This window comes from Mesoplodon mirus, assembly GCF_964341445.2.
Source record: "Mesoplodon mirus genome assembly, chromosome: 12".
Classification (NCBI taxonomy): domain Eukaryota; kingdom Metazoa; phylum Chordata; class Mammalia; order Artiodactyla; family Ziphiidae; genus Mesoplodon; species Mesoplodon mirus.
In genome coordinates, this window is record NC_138988.1 from 48,208,744 (window position 1) to 48,221,374 (window position 12,631).

The window sequence follows — 12,631 nt, forward strand, 5'->3', positions numbered from 1 at the left end:
CACAAGACTGATTCACAAAGAGGGGGCCTAAGGAAGAAGTTTTGTTCTGTTTAGTTTAACCAAACACACATCAACTTCCAAAAAGCAAAGTGACTATACTAACAGGCATGTATTTCATTCTTCTGGGAAATCCAGGCCATATAAGAACTGCTCAGTAAGAAGACATATGTATAAATGCCAACTGAGTTAAATGTTTGTAATATAAAGAATATCTAAAATAAGGAACGCAAAGGGAGAAACCGCTACTAGGAATTAAAAACACAATTTATTCATTCAACAATTAAGTCATATTATATGCGATCTAGAACTAGGTGCCACAGAATATGTCAAGAAACATGTGACTGCTGACTTTCAGGGAACTTCTAATTTGGAAGGTCAAAGAAATGGAGTAACAAAGACCCTAGGGCACACCAAAGTTATTAGATCTGTATTTTTAAAGAGTTTGAAGCAGGAACTCCTTTTCAAAGTCTTAGAAAATTTTAATTGATTTCACATCATCCAATGATCAACAGGGAAATTAAAGCAGTGCACACCCCCAGACAATGTCCAGAACAGATATACCAAACAAGGCTGGATAAGAAGCCCCCTCTTCCCTGGGATAACTTGTCTTTTCAGTTTTAGTCTCCCTCCCAACAATATGATTTTTATAGGTGGAGGGATGATCATGCCACTAAGACCTTCCCCCTTAACTGGCAAATATTGGTCCTGGAAGGTCCCCCCTTCTTTTCCATATGATTTCCTCAGCATCTTGCAGCATCTAACATGATGATGGTGCCTATAATCCTCCCTCCTCAAACACCAAAAGTACACAGAATTCTTTATATCAACTCAGAGAAAGATGAAAGTAAAATATTCTAAGCAAAAGAAAACTGCAGATTTATCACTGGATGATTCAAATTAATATCTAAAGAAAAGAAGGAATAATGAGGGAAGGCTATATCAGCATATATAATATTATGTCCTTAGGCACAATCTGGAAGAAATATTCTACAGGGATAATCTGTTCTTGAACTTTAATGCATGAAATTACTTGGCAAACTAGTTAAAAATGCAGATTCCCAGACCTTATAGACTGTCATTCAAGAGATCTGAGGTAGGGCCCAAAGAAGTTGCATTTTAACAACCTAGGCTACTCGATGAACACTGTCCACTGAAACCCAAGAATTTCTTAGAGTAAAAGCAAGTAAATTAAATAATGGAAAACAAGAGGGGTTTGGTACAAATTTCATAACAAAGCAAAACATTAAAATGTAAGTAGATTATCTATTCCTCCAAACCATTTCATGTCTGCCTTCATAGTCTATGGCACAGAACATTTAAAAAGCAATGCAGGGCTTCCCTGGTGGCACAGTGGTTTAGAGTCCGCCTGTTGATGCAGGGGACAGGGGTTCATGCCCTGGTCCCAGAAGATCCCACATGCCGCGGAGCGGCTGGGCCCGTGAGCCATGGCCGCTGAGCCTGCGTATCCAGAGCCTGTGCTCCGCAACGGGAGGGGCCGCAGCCATGAGAGGTCCGCGTACCGCAAAAAAAAAAAAAAAAAAGCAATGCAAAACTTTAACTGTCCAAGAAAATCATTACTAAATATTAAAAAAAATTGAAAAAGTGGTGAAGCAGCTGCTGGTTAATGACTCTTGTTAAATCTGATCATTGTAGCTCAATCAAATTAATTACTCAGTCAACATGTTCATTTGCACAGTTCATTTTTATGAAAAAACACTCTTGAGTCCAAAACTAACTCACCCATTTTAGTTAGGTATTTTTACCAAGAAGTTTTAACCAATCTTTAGCCACTGGGTGTTGCTTGTGTCTTCCTAAGCCATTTAAGTTTTCAAAGGGGCCAAAATTTGCTTAGTCTGAGTATTCCATTTCAGATTAACAGAAATACCCTCCACTGTTGCTTGACCATCCAGAGCTGGTCACTCTTAATAACAGGTATTTTTTACCTGGGTCCTGCTCAGGGTCAAGGAAGTCCCATACCTTTTATCTCTTAGAAGATGACAAAGCATCCTTAAACCACAAAATAATTTCCTAACACAGTGAATTAAATTAGATTTCTGCATTTCTATAGTTCGTCCCTTTCAGTCACTTCTTCATCTTTTTTTTTTTTTAAGACTTAACTTTTTCTTTTCATAAATTTATTTTATTTATTTATTTTTGGCTGCATCGGGTCTTTGTTGCCGTGCATGGGCTTCCTCTAGTCATGGCGAGCAGAGTCTACTCTTCGTTGCAGTGCACGGGCTTCTCATTGCAGCAGCTTCTCTTGTTGCAGAGCACGGGCTATAGGCGCGCGGGCTTCAGTAGTTGTGGTGCACAGGCTTAGATGCTCCAAGGCATGTGGGATCTTCCCCGACCAGGGCTCGAACCGGTGTCCCCTGCGTTGGCAGGCAGATTTTTAACCACTGTGCCACCAGGGAAGCCCCCCTTCCTTTTTTAAAATATTTGTTAGGAACGACTTTTTTCATATAAATTTATTTATTTTTGGCTGAGTTGGGTCTTCATTGCTGCACGTGGGCTTTCTCTAGTTGTGGTGAGTGGGGGCTACTCTTCGTTGCGGTTGCGCGGGCTTCCCATTGCGGTGGCTTCTCTTGTTGCAGAACATGGGCTCTAGGTGCACTGGCTTCAGCAGTTGTGGCATGCAGGCTCAGTAGTTGGGGCTCGTGGGTTCTAGAGCACAGGCTCCATAGCTGTGGCACACAGCCTTAGTTGCTCTGCAGGATGTGGGATCTTCCCGGACCAGGGCTCGAACCTGGGTCCCCTGCATTGGCAGGCGGGTTCTAAACCACTGCGGCACCAGGGAAGTCCCTTCATCTTTTCCTTTCAGAAGCTTTTTTTTTTTTTCCCAAAGAAATTAACTGTTATTTGAAAGGAGACTACCCTTCCCCTCACTATTTCTAAGGACTCTATACAATAGCCTGCTTAAACCATTTTTCCAATACCAAAATTTCTAACAGCAAAGCATACAACTGCTCTAAATAATAAATAATAAAGCTTGTCCTACACTGATTAAATTTCAATAATTTCAACACAAAAATCACACTTAACATTTTAAGTTTTAACAAATGTATTTTAAATACAACATGTTTTGTAGGAGTCCACAAGGTTTTTATCTCTAAAAAACGACATAATTTTTAGGGTTCAAAAATTCCATTCTTCAAAAGAAATGACCATGTGTTTTCTTCTATAGCTTCAAACTTTCTACACTCAACTATTTGATTGCTCCATGCCACACCAGACAAACCTGACATGACTGAACTACTTTATACGTTACTAACTTCCCCAAAAGAAAGTTTAAAAAGGAGTCTGTAGTAAATGCAGCTCTCTAATACAATGTCTAATACAATATCTCACACAAAAGGAGCTTTAAAAAGACCACTTCTTTCCTCATTTGATTAGGCAGGAGTTAATTTTCTGCAAAAGCAAAAAACAAACAAAAAATCATTTACAAAAGCATAACACTGGGGTTTCCTTTTTTACTCAAGATGTTCAACTACCCAAAATGACAACAATTACATCTTTAAGAATATAATAAAAGGGGTAGAAAACAGCAATACAACTGACAAAGTGTAGAAGCTAAATAAACCAAAGATTTTTTTAAAGGTTCTTTTTAAGGAGTAGGAAGGATCAGAAGCTTGGGGAAATCCAGAATTAAACAAAAAAAGAGAAGGAGAAAAAGATGTCCTCAACTACAACTACTCTGTTTATCAATAGTGTCTTGGGCTGTAGGAACGAGATCTTGATCGTGATCTGTATCGACTATAGTAAGGAGAAGGTGATCTTCTTCTGTACCGGTAATCATAGTCTTCATATCTGCCGTACCCACAATCATATCCTCTATCACGGTAAGAATCTCGACATCTGCCACCTCCTCCACCTCCACCACTATGAGTTGGTCTGCCCATGTATATGTCTGGTGTAGGTGTGTGCGCTCTCTTGGTGACAGAATAATCTACACGAATTCTTCTACTGTACAGCTCCATTCCATTTGCCCTTTCCATAGCCTCCTTGGAGTCATCTATTCTCTTGAAATAAACAAAAGCAAATCCTCGTGATCGTCCAGTTCGCTGGTCATAAACCACGTTGACACCACTCAATGGTCCATATTGAGAAAATACTTTGCAAAGATCTCTCTCTGTAGTGTACAAACTAAGGCCAAACACTCCTAGACAAGTGCTGGGATCTGGATTTGCCCTGCTGCCTGTATGTCTTCTCCGGTTAGACACTGGAGAATGACTTCGGCTCCTTCGATGCTGGTATTCTGGTGTATAGGACCTACTTCGATGTCGTCTCCTATGAGAGTGAGAATGGGATCTGGATCAAGTGTAACGTCTATGAGAATGCCTCCTTGACCTCGACCTGGATTTTGATCTTGATCGAGAATGGGATTCAAAGTGTTTGGAAACTCTTGATGGACTACGAGATCCTGACCTGCTCTCCAATTTTACATGAGCAGGAGTTCCCGCTGGAGGTTTTGACTGAGAGTGAGACTCTCTGCCCTTGAAGTTGTTCTCTTCCACATCACTCATGTCGGCCAGGCACTCCCCAGAACTAAATAAGAGACAAGTCTCAGCTTGAGGGCCGATGGCCTAATCAACCAGCTGACTAGACCGTGGGGAGGAGGAAAGAGTCGGCAACAACAGCCACTCCACTCCCACTCGGTCACAGGCTCCAGCAAAATCTTCAGAAGCTTTCTTAATTACTTTGATTTCTAAAAATCTTATATTGCAGTTTGGTGCTAATAAATGGTAGAAACAGCTATTTAGATAGAAAGTGATTCCAATTTCTAAAGATTAACTTTCTATACTAATAAATTCCAACACTGAAAATCAGAGTTCTAATTATTTAATTAACAAAAGATAAGATTATTATAGTCATAAGGGAGCATTACAAAATAATTATAATACTGACACACTTAAACTTACTTTGACCATGTTGTCCACTTGGTCGATGGGCTTAAGACTGCCAGTTGCAATTCATTTTACATTTAATTAGCTTATTAAATTCTATATCAGTACAATGTTGCTACATCAAAAATATGCTTTTGATTTAAATATTTTGGCTGAGGAAGTGAATATAAAAGAATGTAGCCTAAACATACTTCTATTAACTCTGGCTATTTACATTTTAAAATTGTTCAAACGGAGCCCCTGCTTCTCAATGGTCCCCTCCTCTCACTCTCTCTGCTCCAGCTGTGATCCCCCATCAGTTCCCAGGACACACCACACTGCTCCATCCTGCCTCCAGTCACTCTCAGTACAGTGTTCCCTCTATCTCTAGATTCCTTCTCCCATTCTTCCCGATACCAACTCCACCTCCCATTGCACCTGGCTAATTATTACCTATTCTTCAGGTCTCCTGAAGAATGTCACCTCCTGAAGGCAGTCTCTGTCTATCTTGCCACAGCCATTCTCCCTCAATAAAGTTAGGTTCTCCTGGTACTTATTCCCATGATACCTGATACTTCTTCATGGCACTCTACACCCTTATAATTAATTATAACTTTTACTTATTAGCTATAAGGCCCATAATAGCAAGGAACTGATGGTTTGATTCACCAGTGTATTGGTAATCAATAAGCATTTGATGAAAGGCTTTTTAATTGAGCTATCTTGACAGTTTCCTCCTATTTAAAAAAATTTTTTTAAGTTGTGCTTAGTTCTATCTTTTGTTTTCTAAATATTACTTAATGTATCTCTTCAGTTTGAATATGTATTTACTTTATAACTATACAAGATTACATTTTCTTTAAAAAGATGTAAATTTTTTAATATTTTAAAAGTAAACATTTAGATATAAGATTATGTTGACTCATAAAATTATAAGTAATTATAAAAAGAACTAATGCCTGGAATATATTTGAAAATTATCATCCAGGAAATCTGCTGAGTGCTATGCTAGAAAAATTGGGCACCATCCCAGGAAACTTAAGACCAGGAGGAACAGAGAGGTACATTGAAAAGACATCCCACTCAGCTACATATCCTGCCCTTTCTGTGATCAGGACATATACTCACTGAGAGAGCAACAGGGATTCTTTAAAAAAAAAATTTTTTTTAAGGCATTCTGCTTAGGAGTAGCAGAAAGGATGGGCTGGCATACAGCTATGGATAACAGAATTAAGTAGACAACTTATTCCTATTCATCAGAGGACTTTTTAGCAAAACATTGAAAACTTTGTATTACACATTTTTGTAAATTACATATAAAGAAAATTGTGCTGTAGGTGATCAAAAACGAAAGATACAGTATTACCTAATATTCCCATATCTGTCCATACTGAAAGAACCATGCTTGACCACCATCTTGAAAGGTGGTTGGTGTTAGCAAGGCTTCCAATCATCATATGAACAGGGCCTTTAACAAAGTAATCCAGTTTCTCCAGTGTGTCACTAATGGGATTGAAACAAAAAGGTGATTCTGGCTACACTGAAAAGCATCAAATAACAAGGGATTATTACTATTAATGATTAAAATTTCTTGTGCACCTATTACATGTCAGCATAGTGGGGGATGCTTTGCATAGTCATCTCATTTACTCCTCCCCAATACCCTGAAATGCAGAAAGGCACCCCCATTTAACAGACAAGAAAATAGGTTCAAAGAGTTGAAAAAGTTTGCCCAGTGACACAACTGCTAAGTGGAAAACCTGGAATTTAATTCTAAAGCCTACGACTTTCCTTTAAAGCCCCTCTGGGTAAGTAAGGTGTTCAATGAGTAATGGTGTTGACATGGCAAATAAACATGGATTCTCTTTTGTGTAACCCTACAATCCAAAATGGAAGATCATGCTCCCACATGAAATATATATGCAAACAAGTCACACAGTGATGGGAAAGTCAGGCAGCTCCATCACTCACTTGTCCTCTCCATCTTGCCACATCATTCAAATCCATGCCATAACAAAATGTCTAATTTACTACATGGCATGGGTCTTTCATGTTATGGTTGTCTAACCGTAACAAAATCTTCAATCTATACATACCAAGGGTCCACTGTTTGCAATCAGCAATACTTACACTTTATTCTAAGGACTAAAGCAGAAATAATTGTAAATATAATAGTGTAGGACAAAGTATGTAATTAATTATGTTAATATGGGGGAACCAAGATTTTCTGTGTAAGAGTAAAGAGATTCAAATATAATTTTAAAGTTTTAAACGTCTGTAATGTTAAACTTGAACTGTCAAATCATGACTTATTTTTAATATACTACAATATATTTCCAAGCTCTTTCAACTAGAAACAATGACAAAGTAGCGGCAATGAGCATCCCAAGAATCCAAGTTATACTTTCTAAATACCACTCCCCATAAAAAGGATCAGGGCTCCTTAGAATATTCGCTGATTCTGAGAAAAGCAATATAAATGTGAACCTTTATCCTGAACTAAAGATCAAGGAATTTATCAAAGATTGATGGATTCATGTCAAAAGGACACAACAGAAAGCTTGAAAGGACTCCCACTGACAAAATTTTGGATAACCTGAGCATCAAAAGAATAGAGTATAGCTGACTGAAAGACACTGAATATATAAAAATCCTTGAGTCTATATAGTGATACTCCAAAAAATGAAAGCATTACTCAATGGGAAAAAGGAAAAAAAAATCACTGGCAGTGATTATTAAACTAACTCTCTACTCTGAAAATTGGTCCTTAAAAAAACACATTTATCCTGCCTTTTCAGTAGGAACTACAGTATAGGTTAATCAGAAAGCCCCAGTTAACAAGGGAAAGTTCCTTTACAGAGAAGAATGCCAGTTTATAACTGTAAAAAAAAAAAAAAAAAAGGGTTCAATAGGAAAAATTACCATTCTGCAACCCCTGACAAACTAATTGAGACAAGCAAGGATTGTTAACGGATGCTAAAAATCATTAGACAAAAGACTGGGGGAACTGGATACTCACAGTGCCAAAGTATCATCCCACAGATTACTTGCTTGCGGCAAAGGGAAATAAAGCTTACTTTTCCATGTAGAGTCCTGGCTGTCATAATGTTAAGCAGTCAAAATTAATATCACCAGATAGCAAATACTACTTCCTGATGTGATGCAATATGAAGTACACAGCATCACCCACAAAATATTCTGTCCAAACAACACTTTAGGTCTTGTCTTAATTTGTAGGAAACAGAGGAATATAAATCAGGTTAAACATCACCAGGAAGAAATAACCAGTTAAATCCAGAATGTGGAGTAGCTGCGTGCTGCTACTGCTGCTCAGGGCTCCAGCTCACAGGGCTAGGCGCAACATCTCTGCACACAGCCCCGCGGAGCCAAGGTGTCATGTGCAGAGCTTCTGCATGCAGCCCGCCAAGCTCAAGTATCAGGTGCAGCCATTTGATGCTAGGAACTCTTGTCTGAATTGCCATGAAGAAGGCCACTGCACGCAGTACCCTATGAACAAGTGAAACTAGACTAAGCACAAAGGAAAAAACATGAAATGTGGATCCTCTAGCAACAGGAGTAATGGAAGACTCCCCTAAATCTGCCCTCAAGCTTTCCCTTGATTGATCTGTGAGTATGGAACACTTCAAAACTAAATAGTGTGAAGAGAGAAACCTTCAAAATGGCGGAGGAGTAAGACGTGGAGATCACCTTCCTCCCCACAAATACATCAAAACTACATCTATGTGTGGAACAACTCCTACAGAACACCTACTGAACGCTGGCAGAGGACCTCAGACTTCCCAAAAGCCGTGTGGCTGACAGGGGCTTGGTGGTCCGGCTGGCTGTCAGGCCTGAGCCTCTGAGGTTTGAGAGCCGAGTTCAGGACATTGGTCCACCAGAGACCACCCAGCGCCACATAATATCAATCAGCGAGAGCTCTCCCAGAGATCTCCACCTCAATGCTAAGACCCAGCTCCACTCAACGACCAGCAAGCTCCAGTGCTGGACACCCCATGCCAAACAACTAGCAAGACAGGAACACAATACCACCCATTAGCAGAGAGGCTGCCTAAAATCATAATAAGGCCACAGACACCCCAAAACACACCATCAGACGTGGACCTGCCCACCAGAAAGACAAGATCCAGCCTCATCCACCAGAACACAGGCACCAGTCCCCTACATCAGGAAGCCTACACAACCCACTGAACCAACCTTCCCCACTGGGGGCAGACACCAAGAACAACGGGAACTACAAACCTGTAGGGGGCAAAAAGGAGACCGCAAACACAGTAAGTTAAGCAAAATGAGAAGACAGAGAAATATGCAGCACGTGAAGGAACAAGGCAAAAACCCACCAAACCAAACAAATGAAGAGGAAATAGGCGGTCGACCTGAAAAAGAATTCAGAGTAATGATAGTAAAGATGATCTAAAATCTTGGAAATAGGGCTTCCCTGGTGGGACAGTGGTTGAGAGTCCGCCTGCCGGTGCGGGGGACATAGGTTCGGGCCCTGGTCCAGGAAGATCCCACATGCTGCGGAGCAGCTGGGCCCGTGCACCACAGCTACTGAGCCTGTGAGCCACAACTACTGAAGCCCGAGCTCCTGGAGCCCGTGCTCTGCAGCAGGAGAGGCCACCGCAGTGAGAGGCCCATGCACCGCAACAAAGAGTGGCCATTGCTTGCTGCAACTAGAGAAACCCCGCACACAGCGGCGAAGACCCAACACAGCCAGAAATAAATTAATTAATTAAATAAATTTAAAAAATAAAATAAAATCTTGGAAATAGAATGGAGAAAATACAAGATACATTTAATAAGGACCCAGAAGAATTAAAGAGCAAATAAACAATGATGAACAACATAATAAATGAAATAAAAAAATCTCTAGAAGGAATCAACAGCAGAATAACTGAGGAAGAAGAACGGATAAGTGACCTGGAAGATAAAATAGTGGAAATAACTACCACAGAGCAGAAAAACGAAAAAAGAATGAATTGAGGAAGTCACAGAGACCTCTGGGACAACATTAAATGCACCAACATTCAAATTATAGGGGTCCTAGAGGAAGAGAAAAAGAAAGGGACTGAGAAAATATTTGAAGAGATTATAGCTGAAAACTTCCCAATATGGGAAAGGAAATAGTTGATCAAGTCCAAGAAGTGCAGAAAACCCATACAGGATAAATCCAAGGAGAAACACACCAAGACACATATTAATCAAACTATCAAAAATTAAATACAAAGAAAAAATATTGAAGCAGCAACGGAAAAGCAACAAGTAACATACAAGGGAATCCTCATAAGGTTAACAGCTGATCTTTCAGCACAAACTCTGCAAGCCAGAAGGGAGTGGCAGGACATATTTAAAGTGATGAAAGGGAAAAACCTACAACCAAGATTACTCTATCCAGCAAGGATCTCATTCAGATTCAATGGAGAAATTAAAACCTTTACAGACAAGCAAGAGCTAAGAGAATTCAGCACCACCAAACCTGCTTTACAACAAATGCTAAAGGAACTTCTCTAGGCAAGAAACACAAGAGAAGGAAAAGACCTACAATAACAAACCCAAAACAATTAAGAAAATGGGAATAGGAACATACATATCAATAACTACCTTAAATGTAAATGGATTAAATGCTCCAACCAGAAGACACAGACTGGCTGAATGGATACAAAAACAAGACCCGTATATATGCTGTCTACGAGAGACCCACTTCAGACCTAGGGACACATACAGACTGAAAGTGTGTTGATGGAAAAACATATTCCATGCAAATGGAAATCAAAAGAAAGCTAGAGTAGCAATTCTCATATCAGACAAAATAAACTTTAAAATAAAGACTATTACAAGAGACAAAGAAGGACACTACATAATGATCAAGGGATCGATCCAAGAAGAAGATATAACAACTGTAAATATTTATGCACCCAACATAGGAGCACCTCAAAACTTAAGGCAAATGATAACAGCCATAAAAGGGGAAATCCACAGTAACACAACAATAGTACGGGACTTTAACACCACACTTTCACCAATTGACAGATCAACCAAAATGAAAATAAATAAGGAAACACAAGCTTTAAATGACACATTAAACAAGATGGATTTAATTGATATTTATAGGACATTCCATCCAAAAAGAACAGAATACACTTTCTTCTCAAGTGCTCATGGAACATTCTCCAGGATAGATCATATCTTGGGTCACAAATCAAGTCTTGGTAAATTTAAGAAAATTGAAATCATATCAAGTATCTTCTCTGACCACAACGCTATGAGACTAGATATCAATTACAGGAAAAAAATCTGTAAAAAATACAAACACATGAGGCTAAAAAATATGCTACTGGGCTTCCCTGGTGGCGCAGTGGTTGAGAGTCCGCCTGCCGATGCAGGGGACACGGGTTCGTGCCCCGATCCCGGAAGATCCCACATGCCGCGGAGCGGCTGGGCCCGCGAGCCATGGCCGCGGAGCCTGTGTGTCCGGAGCCTGTGCTCCGCAACGGGAGAGGCCACAGCAGTGAGAGGCCCGCGTACAGCAAAAAAAAAAAAAAAAAAAAAAATATGCTACTAAATAACCAAGAGATCAATGAAGAAATCAAAGAGGAAATCAAAACATACCTAAAAACAAATGACAATGAAAACATGACAACCCAAAACCTATGGGATGTAGCAAAAGCAGTTCTAAGAGGGAAGTTTATAGCAATACAATCCTACCTCAAGAAACAAGAAAGATCTCAAATGAACAACCTAACCTTACATCTAAAGCAACTAGAGAAAGAAGAACAAAAAAACCCCAAAGTTAGCAGAAGGAAAGAAATTATAAAGATCAGATCAGAAATAAATGAAAAAGAAATGAAGGAAACGATAGCAAAGATCAATAAAACTAAAAGCTGGTTCTTTGAGAAAATAAACAAAATTGACAAACCATTAGACAGACTCATCAAGAAAAAAAGGGAGAAGACTCAAATCAACAGAATTAGAAATGAAAAAGGAGAAGTAACAACTGATGCTGCGGAAATACAAAGGATCATGAGAGACTACTACAAGCAACTATGTGCCAATAAAATGGACAACCTAGAAGAAATGGACAAATTCTTAGAAAAGCACAACCTTCCGAGACTGGACCAGGAAGAAATAGAAAATATAAACAGACCAATCATAAGCACTGAAATTGAAACTGTGATTAAAAGTCTTCCAACAAACAAAAAGCCCAGGACCAGATGGCTTCACAGGCGAATTCTATCAAACATTTAGAGAAGAGCTAACACTTATCCTTCTCAAACTCTTCCAAAATATAGCAGAGGGAGGAACACTCCCAAACTCATTTTACCATCACCCTGACACCAAAACCAGACAAAGATGTCACAAAAAAAGAAAACTATAGGCCAATATCACTGATGAACATAGTTGCAAAAATCCTCAACAAAATACTAGCAAACAGAATCCAACAGCACATTAAAAGGATCATACACCATGATCAAGTGGGGTTTATCCCAGGAATGCAAGGATTCTTCAACATAGCAAATCAATCAATGTGATACACCATATTAACAAACTGAAGGATAAAAACCATATGCTAATCTCAATAGATGCAGAAAAAAGCTTTCGACAAAACTCAACACACATTTATGATAAAAACCCTCCAGAAAGTAGGCATAGAGGGAATTTACCTCAACATAATAAAGGCCATATATGACAAACCCACAGTGAACATTGTTCTCAATGGTGAAAAACTGAAA

General features: G+C 39.4%; 1 protein-coding gene and 1 pseudogene across 2 annotated transcripts in view; both read right to left on the minus strand.

The window, feature by feature from the left end:
- The window catches only part of OXSR1 (oxidative stress responsive kinase 1), a 103,312-nt gene that overhangs the window by 63,687 nt on the left and 26,994 nt on the right, over window positions 1-12,631 (minus strand). The window lies entirely within an intron of this gene.
- LOC309813576 (transformer-2 protein homolog alpha-like) lies at window positions 3,350-4,526 on the minus strand (annotated as a pseudogene). Its single transcript has one exon. The product of its transcript is annotated as a transformer-2 protein homolog alpha-like (transcript).